The following is a 7,500-nucleotide window of genomic DNA, read 5'->3' on the forward strand; positions in this document are numbered from 1 at the left end:
CACCAAATATGTGTCATGGAGCCTCCAGGGCTCCCGCATCGCCAGCACGTATCGGGCACGTTCGGGTACATCCTCGCCAGGAGGGTAGGTACACGATACCACCGCGCCAAAATTTTGTAGTTCGTTTCATGTGCCTTGCACGATGTGGAAGACCTGTGGCACCAGGAGAAGGCCGTTCTCCACTCCTCGTCAGAGATGGTGCATTGAAGTTCACGTTCCCAGGCCTCGTGAAAGGGTATTGGACTACCAGTGGTAGTCTCTAGGACATGAGAGTATAGTGTGCTCACCGTTTTACCTATGTGTGAGGAGGAAGTACACAAACGTTCAAAGGGTGTAAGAGGTCTGAGGAGGTCCAATTGGCTTCCCTGTGTCTTGTAAAAGTGTTTAATCTGATTATATTGAAAGATATGCATGAGTGAGGGGTCGGCACCTTTCAGTAGGTCCGGTAAGGATTTCAACCCAGACGAATCTAAGAGATCTCTAAGGGTAGGGGCATCGTCCCGCCTAAAAGCTAGAAAGGATGATGACTGCATGGCTGGTTGGAAGGCTGGGTTGCCAAAGAGTGGGCTGAGAGGTCCCGAGGGTGAGAAGAGGCCAGAGCGTGATAGGTATGTTTTATTAGCCCTTATGACAGATGTTAGTATAGGCGGGGTGTTGAGAAGTGTGTGGTTAGGGACAGCCGTACTGGGTATCCATAATATGGTTCTAATGTCATATGGTGAGGAGGCAAGTTCAAGCGAGACCCATTGCTTCTCGGTTCTATGACGTAGACCATCTATGATTCTAGAAAGGACTGTTGCTAGGTAATAGGAGGTACAGTCAGGTAGTGCCAGGCCACCACTCTGCTTACGCCTAATCAGAACGTTCCTGGCCACTCGTGGATGTCTATGCGCCCAGACGAAGCCAAGTAGGAGCGCAGTGACCTCCCGAAAGAAAGAGCGAGGCAGGTATACTGGAGTACAAGAAAAGAGGTATAACAAACGAGGGAGCACGTTCATTTTGAATATATTTATCCTGCCCAACCACGAGAAGTCCCTGCGCTCCCACCTAGCCAGATCGGCACGCAGTGATTGAAGCAATGGGGGGAAGTTCAGGCGGTAAGTATCCGTCAGATTAGCGGGCACCTGGATACCCAAGTATTTCAATGCATGAGTTTGCCACTTAAAGGGGTATGACGATCTTAGGGAGGTTATGGTACTGGGGTGAACCGTAATATTTAGCGCTTCGCACTTAGTAGGGTTAAGTTTATAGTTACTGCAGGCAGCAAATTTACGGATTGTGGCCATGAGGGAAGGGAGTGACACATAGGGGGAAGAAATGAATAAGAGCAGGTCATCGGCAAAAGCCGAGCATTTGTGATGGCATGTTGACGTTAGCAGTCCCCGTATGTCCGGATTTGCTCGTATATCATTAAGGAGGTGTTCCATACATAGAACATAGAGCAGCGGGGAGAGTGGGCATCCCTGTCTCGTGCCATTACAAATACGAAAAGGGGCGGAGAGTTGGCCATTCACTCGTATTTGGGCAGTAGGGTTAGTGTACAGGGCTAGTATACGTTCCATCATCACGTTACCTAGACCAATCTGGGAGAGAGTGGCAGACATAAACTCCCAGTCCACTCGATCAAAGGCTTTTTCAGCATCTAGTGACAACAGTAATAATGGGATCTTGTGTTTTTGAGCATAATGTATTGAAGAGAAAGCTCTGAGGGTGTTGTCACGAGCTTCCCTTCCTCGAATGAATCCAACTTGATCGAGGTGGATAAGGGAATTCATGTGTACCGCCAGCCTGTTTGCGATTAGTTTCGCGAACAGTTTAGCATCCAGGTTGATGAGGGAAATCGGCCTATAACTTGGACATAGAAGAGGGTCTTTACCCTCTTTGGGAATTACTGTGACATATGCCCGCATGAAGGAGGGTGGTAGAGGGGATTCCTTAGTAACTGTATTAAAGGTCAACAGGAGAGGAGCCATGAGTTCCGCTCTCAGAGTTTTATAAAATTTTGCTGTGTAGCCATCTGGGCCAGGACTTTTCCCAGACGGCAACCCAGAGATTGCTAAATCTAATTCCGTAGGCGAAAATGGAGCCTCCAGTTGTTGGATAACTTCTTGGGACAGGTGGGGGAGGGCAGTAGCTGAGATATATTGTTGGAGTGACTGTGGAGTAGTGGAAGCCGCGGCTAAGGCAGGGGGCCTGGGGAGGTTATACAGGTTGGAGTAGTATTCGTGGAATGCCGCCAATATGTCTGGGGTCAGATGAGAGGTGGTATTTGAGTCCGTCTTAATCGCTGGTATGAAATTAGATGAGCGTTTGGATTTGAGGGCAGATGCCAATAAACGGCCGGATTTATTACTCCATTCATAAAAGACCCGTCCGGTCAATTGCCGGTAATAGCGGTGTTTAGCGTTCATCAAATCCAAAAGGTCATTTCTAACTTTGATGATTTCCCTGTAAACCCGGTCCTGTTGTGTTTGTTTATGTTGAGTTTCCAAGCTATGTAAGGATTGTGTTAGGGTATGAAATTTGGCAGAAGCTTCCTTTTTCAATCTGGCCCCATGCTTCATCAGCACTCCACGCAAGACGCATTTCAAGGCATCCCATTTCATGGCGGGAGCTGTAGGATCAGAATTGTGATCTCGCTCAAATTGGGTAATGGTGTCTCGTAGTTCGTTTATACAGAGCACATCCAACAACAGAGATTCATTAAGTCGCCATGAAGCATGGGGCTTCCCGAAGGAAGGAAGGGAGAAAGAGCAGAAAACCGGGGCGTGGTCAGAAAGCGTCCTGATCCCTATGGTGGTTGAATTTACGGAGGGGAGGAGGTGGTGCGGGAGAAAAATATAGTCTATTCTGCTGTAGGATTGTCTGGGGTGGGAATAAAAAGTGTAATCCCTGTCCTGAGGATGCAGCGATCTCCACACATCGCTCAATTGAAGGGAGTGTAGTTTGTGGCGAAGGGCTCTTAATTTACTGTGAGAAAGGGTGGAGTGGCCAGTAGAGGTGTCCGTTGCGGGGAAAAGAGGGAGATTGAAGTCTCCACACAAAATTATGTTACCCGTGGCAAAGCTTGTTAGTGTATTCAATGTTTGGATCAAAAAGGATACTTGAGAGTGGTTAGGTGCATATACCGATGCTATGGTGAGTGGTTGGTCAGCTATCGTACAGTTGACAAATAGATACCTAGCATTAGGGTCTACTAGTGTGGAGCTAACAGAGATAGGAAGAGACCTGTGAAACGCCATCGACACCCCCCTCGCTCTGCTCTCAGGATTGGTGCTATGAAACCATTGCGAGTAATAGCGAGTGTTTATGTTAGGCACATGTCCATCCTTAAAATGTGTCTCTTGCAGGACAAGGATATGGACTCTCTGTTTGTGTAGGGAGTATAGAGTCTGAGCCCTCTTTTCAGGGGTGTTGAAACCCTGTATGTTAAGTGTCACTACCTTAATGTCAGCAGCCATTTTGATCAGTGGGGATGATGTAGTACTCACTCAGATGCCCAGATATCCACCAGATGCTCGCCCCGCAAAGGCACACTATCTTGGAGGCCGTAGACCTATAAAAAGAAAAAGAAAAGGAGGGGTGAAAAAAAGGAAGGTTAGAAGGGAAAGATAGGAGCTGACGTACAGGCACGAAAGCAAGGGTACTAAAGATGATGGCCATAAGGGCCAAGAGAAAGGTCAGAGCCAGTCTGACCATTAACCTAGTGGGGGTCACGTAGAAGATACGATGGGCTGTAAGTGGCGTAGTAAACATACGTTATCGTAAAAGTCAGGGCCTAGGGTAAGCATATGGTGTAGCCACCCCCTAATCGGGGTGGGCATCATGGATGGACGGGCTATATGAATCTTGTCGGGGAGGAGCCCTTTGGAAACTAATGGGCAGGAGGCAGTAAAAATAAGAAGAAAATGAGGGTAAATATCATGACTATCACAGAGTTGACTACTAAAGAAACAGCAGTAGCCGGAGGGCAACCTAAGAACATCAATATAACTAAAGCTCCAACAGGAGCACGGGCACTACCACTTCAGTGTGAGATAAGGAACTTAGCACATATGTAAGGCACAGAAGAAATCTAGAACAGGGTCTGCGGGGAGTTCCAGAGGCCTAGGGCATCAGGACTGGACTCCCTTGCAGGTCTGATTGGGGACTAGAAAGAGATAACAGAGTCACTTTCAAGTCTTCCTCTTCTGTCGTTGAGGCAACGGTGTCTGCAGAGAGCCATTTCTATGTTCCACTGGAGAAGAGACTCCGTGTCTCGGCGCTGGTGGGGCTGTGAGGTCGAACAGGGTGTTCCATTCAGGTAGTGCTATGGTAGGGAGCTTGAATGTTTGTAAGAAATGTTGGAGACCCGCTGGATTCCGCAGTGATGCCGTAGTGGAGCCATGTTTGGCGATCAAGGAGAAGGGGTAGCCCCATCTGTACAGGATTTTTGCATTTTGGAGTAGAGTGAGCAGCGGCTTCATTGCTGCCCTAAGGCGTAACGTACGCAGTGATAGGTCAGGAAAGAGCTGTATAGTTGATCCATTGTATGTGAGGTTTTTGAGGGTACGGGCTTTGCGCAGTATGTCGTCTTTTTGTCTAAAGTGGTGTACTCGACAGATGACATCCCTTGGCTTGCGGGGGTCTGGATTTTTGGCTTTAAGGGCTCGGTGTGCCCTGTCAAGTTCGATGACATGGTCAGGAGGTTTTTGAAGTACTTCGTTAAACAAACGTTGTAAGGTGGCAGATAGATCCTGAGGTGGGACAGATTCCGGGAGTCCTTTAATCCTTATGTTATTCCTACGGTTCCTATTGTCCATATCATCCAGGTGGTCTATGGTAGCAGCATGTTGAAGGCAAAGTTGTTTAGTAGATTCTTGTAGAGAATTAATAGTTGAAGTGACGGTGGATTGGAATTCCTCCAATTTATGGACACGGTCCTGGAGTGCAGATATGTCTGCTTTAACAGGCTGTAAATCTTCTTTCCATGCAGATTTCAGATCAGTCGCCAGTGAGATCATATCTGATTTAGTAGGCAATAAGGCTAGAAGAGCCTGTAGCTCCGGGTGACCTTTTAGAGTGTTAACCGCCGTCTCCGGAGAGGGGAGAGAAGGGTCTAGATATGGTTGAGCAGGTGCAATCTGTGAGGTGTCCATACTGTGAGGCGATTTGGATTTGGCAGCTCTAGGTGAGAGGAGTCCACTGCTTTGGGAGTCATCTGAAGAGGATTTGTTGGAACCTAGTGATCTATATGTGGATAGTTTCCGTGGAGTTTTGAACAGTTTCTTTTTGGCAGGGGGACTGGCGCCCCAAAATTCCGGGGTGTCAGTGTCACTAGATGATTCACAGGAGCCTCTGTCAGATCTGGAGTCGGCATAGTCCATTTCAAAGGCCCAGTCCAGTACATTTCTGGCAGGCGGACCCGGCTCAATCTGAATGGGGCGGTGCAAGGTTTTAGATGCAGAGGGTTGCTCCCTGTGGGTGCTCATGGATGGGAGGGGGGGGTCCTTCGGGACCTCAGGAGTGCGAGGCAGTAACTTAGATTTAACAGGGCCCGCATGTCTCTTTTCCCATGAGTCCGGCTGTGTAGAGGAGGCAGATGATATATGAACCTCTCTAGTCGCTGCCATTTTGTGAGCGGTAGTAGGCCCAGACTCCTGCCGGGTCTCAGGTTGCCGAGAGCATTCAGACCGGTCCTCCGACATATGAGGGTCAGTGGGTGAAGGAGAGGTAATGCGTTTCACAGCTGGATCTGGTTGTGGGCTAGTAGCAGGCTCCCTGATAGTTGGTGTGGCCGCCATTGTGGAGGGGGTTAAGGTGCACCGGGTCTGAGGAGTATTGTGAGCGGCGCACTGTGTCATGTGCGAGGGTAGGGGCAGAGTCTCCTGCAATACCTGTGATCCCTGGTGGTCTGTGGCTGGAGGATATTCTTTCCCCTCTCCTGCCGGTTGCAGCGGTGCCGCGTTCGGGAGAGCCGCCGCGGACCCGGGGTTTGCAGCGGTCTCTGTGAGCATATTTTCGCTGCGCTGTGGCTTACTTCCGGTTCCAGGCATAGCAGTGTCTGCAGGCCCCGGAGCAGATGAGGGCTTCTCCTGCGGCTTTTGGGGTAAGAAGAAAGTAGAGATCGGGCGCGGAGGGTCCCCTGGGTGTTTAGCCAGCTGTTTCTTCTTTTTATTTCTGTGTCTGCCTCCCATAACACATTTGCTAGCCCGAAGATTGCCGGCCCAGTCAGGAGCTCTCAGCGGTCACGTCTCTCCTCCAGCGCGTCAAGCCACGCCCCCCCCTGGGGTCCTTTTTTATCTCTATAGTAGAAATTCATCAGTAGCTCTACAAAACGTCTCCCTGTAGTCCTAGCCTTAAATAAAGACTAAGACATGGTTTGGAATGGGAGCTGAAGGACTAAAAGAACAGCGCTGCATTGGCCGGGAATCGAACCCGAGCCTCCCGCGTGGCAGGCGAGAATTCTACCACTGAACCACCAATGCTCTGCCATGACGTTTAGTTTTTGGCAACCGACTGCTGCTGCTGCTGCTGCTGCTGCTGTTGCTGCTGTTGCTGCTGCTGCTGCTGCTGCTGGCACCCAGGCCTCACCACGGCCTCCTGCCCACAGATACCATGTCCCACTCTGGCGGAGCAAGCTCTCCAGTCAAGCAGTTGCCAGGCTAGCTCAGTCGGTAGAGCATGAGACTCTTAATCTCAGGGTCGTGGGTTCGAGCCCCACGTTGGGCGATGACTGGTAACTTTTCGTTTCTGGCTGTGCTTACCTGCATCACCCCACCAAACAGCTCACAGATACCCTCCCTGAAATAAATAAAACCAAATGCCTCAATGCAACTGAAGCAAAGAAAAATGTTGGAAAGGATAAAGATGATCAGAAGCAAATAAGGCCACTTCTACACTTAGATAATTCGGAAGGCTAGTGATTTTTTCTCACTATTCAGCTGCAGTCCAAAGGAAATTACTGAGCTGTATTCAATCTGGTAGAGTGCTTCTTTCTTTTCTGGCTGTGCTTACCTCTATTAACCCACCAAAGAGCCCACAGATTACCTCCTTGAAAAAAAACTAATACCGAAAAAAACTCAAACTCAGCGATCCAACTTTGAGGAAAATCATTTTGAAGGATAAAGAGGATGGAATCAAAGAATGCTACTGATTGATTCTCACTATTCAGCTGCAGTCCAAAGTAAAACCCTGGACTTTATTCAATCTCCTGGGGTCCTTTTTTATCTCTATAGTAGAAATTCATCAGTAGCTCTACAAAACGTCTCCCTGTAGTCCTAGCCTTAAAAAAAGACTAAGACATGGTTTGGAATGGGAGCTGAAGGACTAAAAGAACAGCGCTGCATTGGCCGGGAATCGAACCCGGGCCTCCCGCATGGCAGGCAAGAATTCTACCAATGAACCACCAATGCTCTGCCATGACATTTAGTTTTTGGCAACCGACTGCTGCTGCTGCTGCTGCTGCTGCTGTTGCTGCTGCTGCTGCTGGCACCCAGGCCTCACCACGGCCTCCTGCCC

General features: G+C 49.1%; 1 non-coding gene across 1 annotated transcript; it reads right to left on the reverse strand.

Annotated features, from left to right (window-relative positions):
- Positions 1-6,396: 6,396 nt before the first annotated feature.
- TRNAG-GCC (transfer RNA glycine (anticodon GCC)) lies at positions 6,397-6,467 on the reverse strand. The gene has a single exon. It is a non-coding gene; the product is annotated as a tRNA-Gly (tRNA).
- Between the last annotated feature and the right edge of the window lie 1,033 nt (positions 6,468-7,500).

The sequence above is a fragment of the Hyla sarda genome, chromosome 1 (genome assembly GCF_029499605.1).
Source record: "Hyla sarda isolate aHylSar1 chromosome 1, aHylSar1.hap1, whole genome shotgun sequence".
In the NCBI taxonomy this organism is placed as follows: domain Eukaryota; kingdom Metazoa; phylum Chordata; class Amphibia; order Anura; family Hylidae; genus Hyla; species Hyla sarda.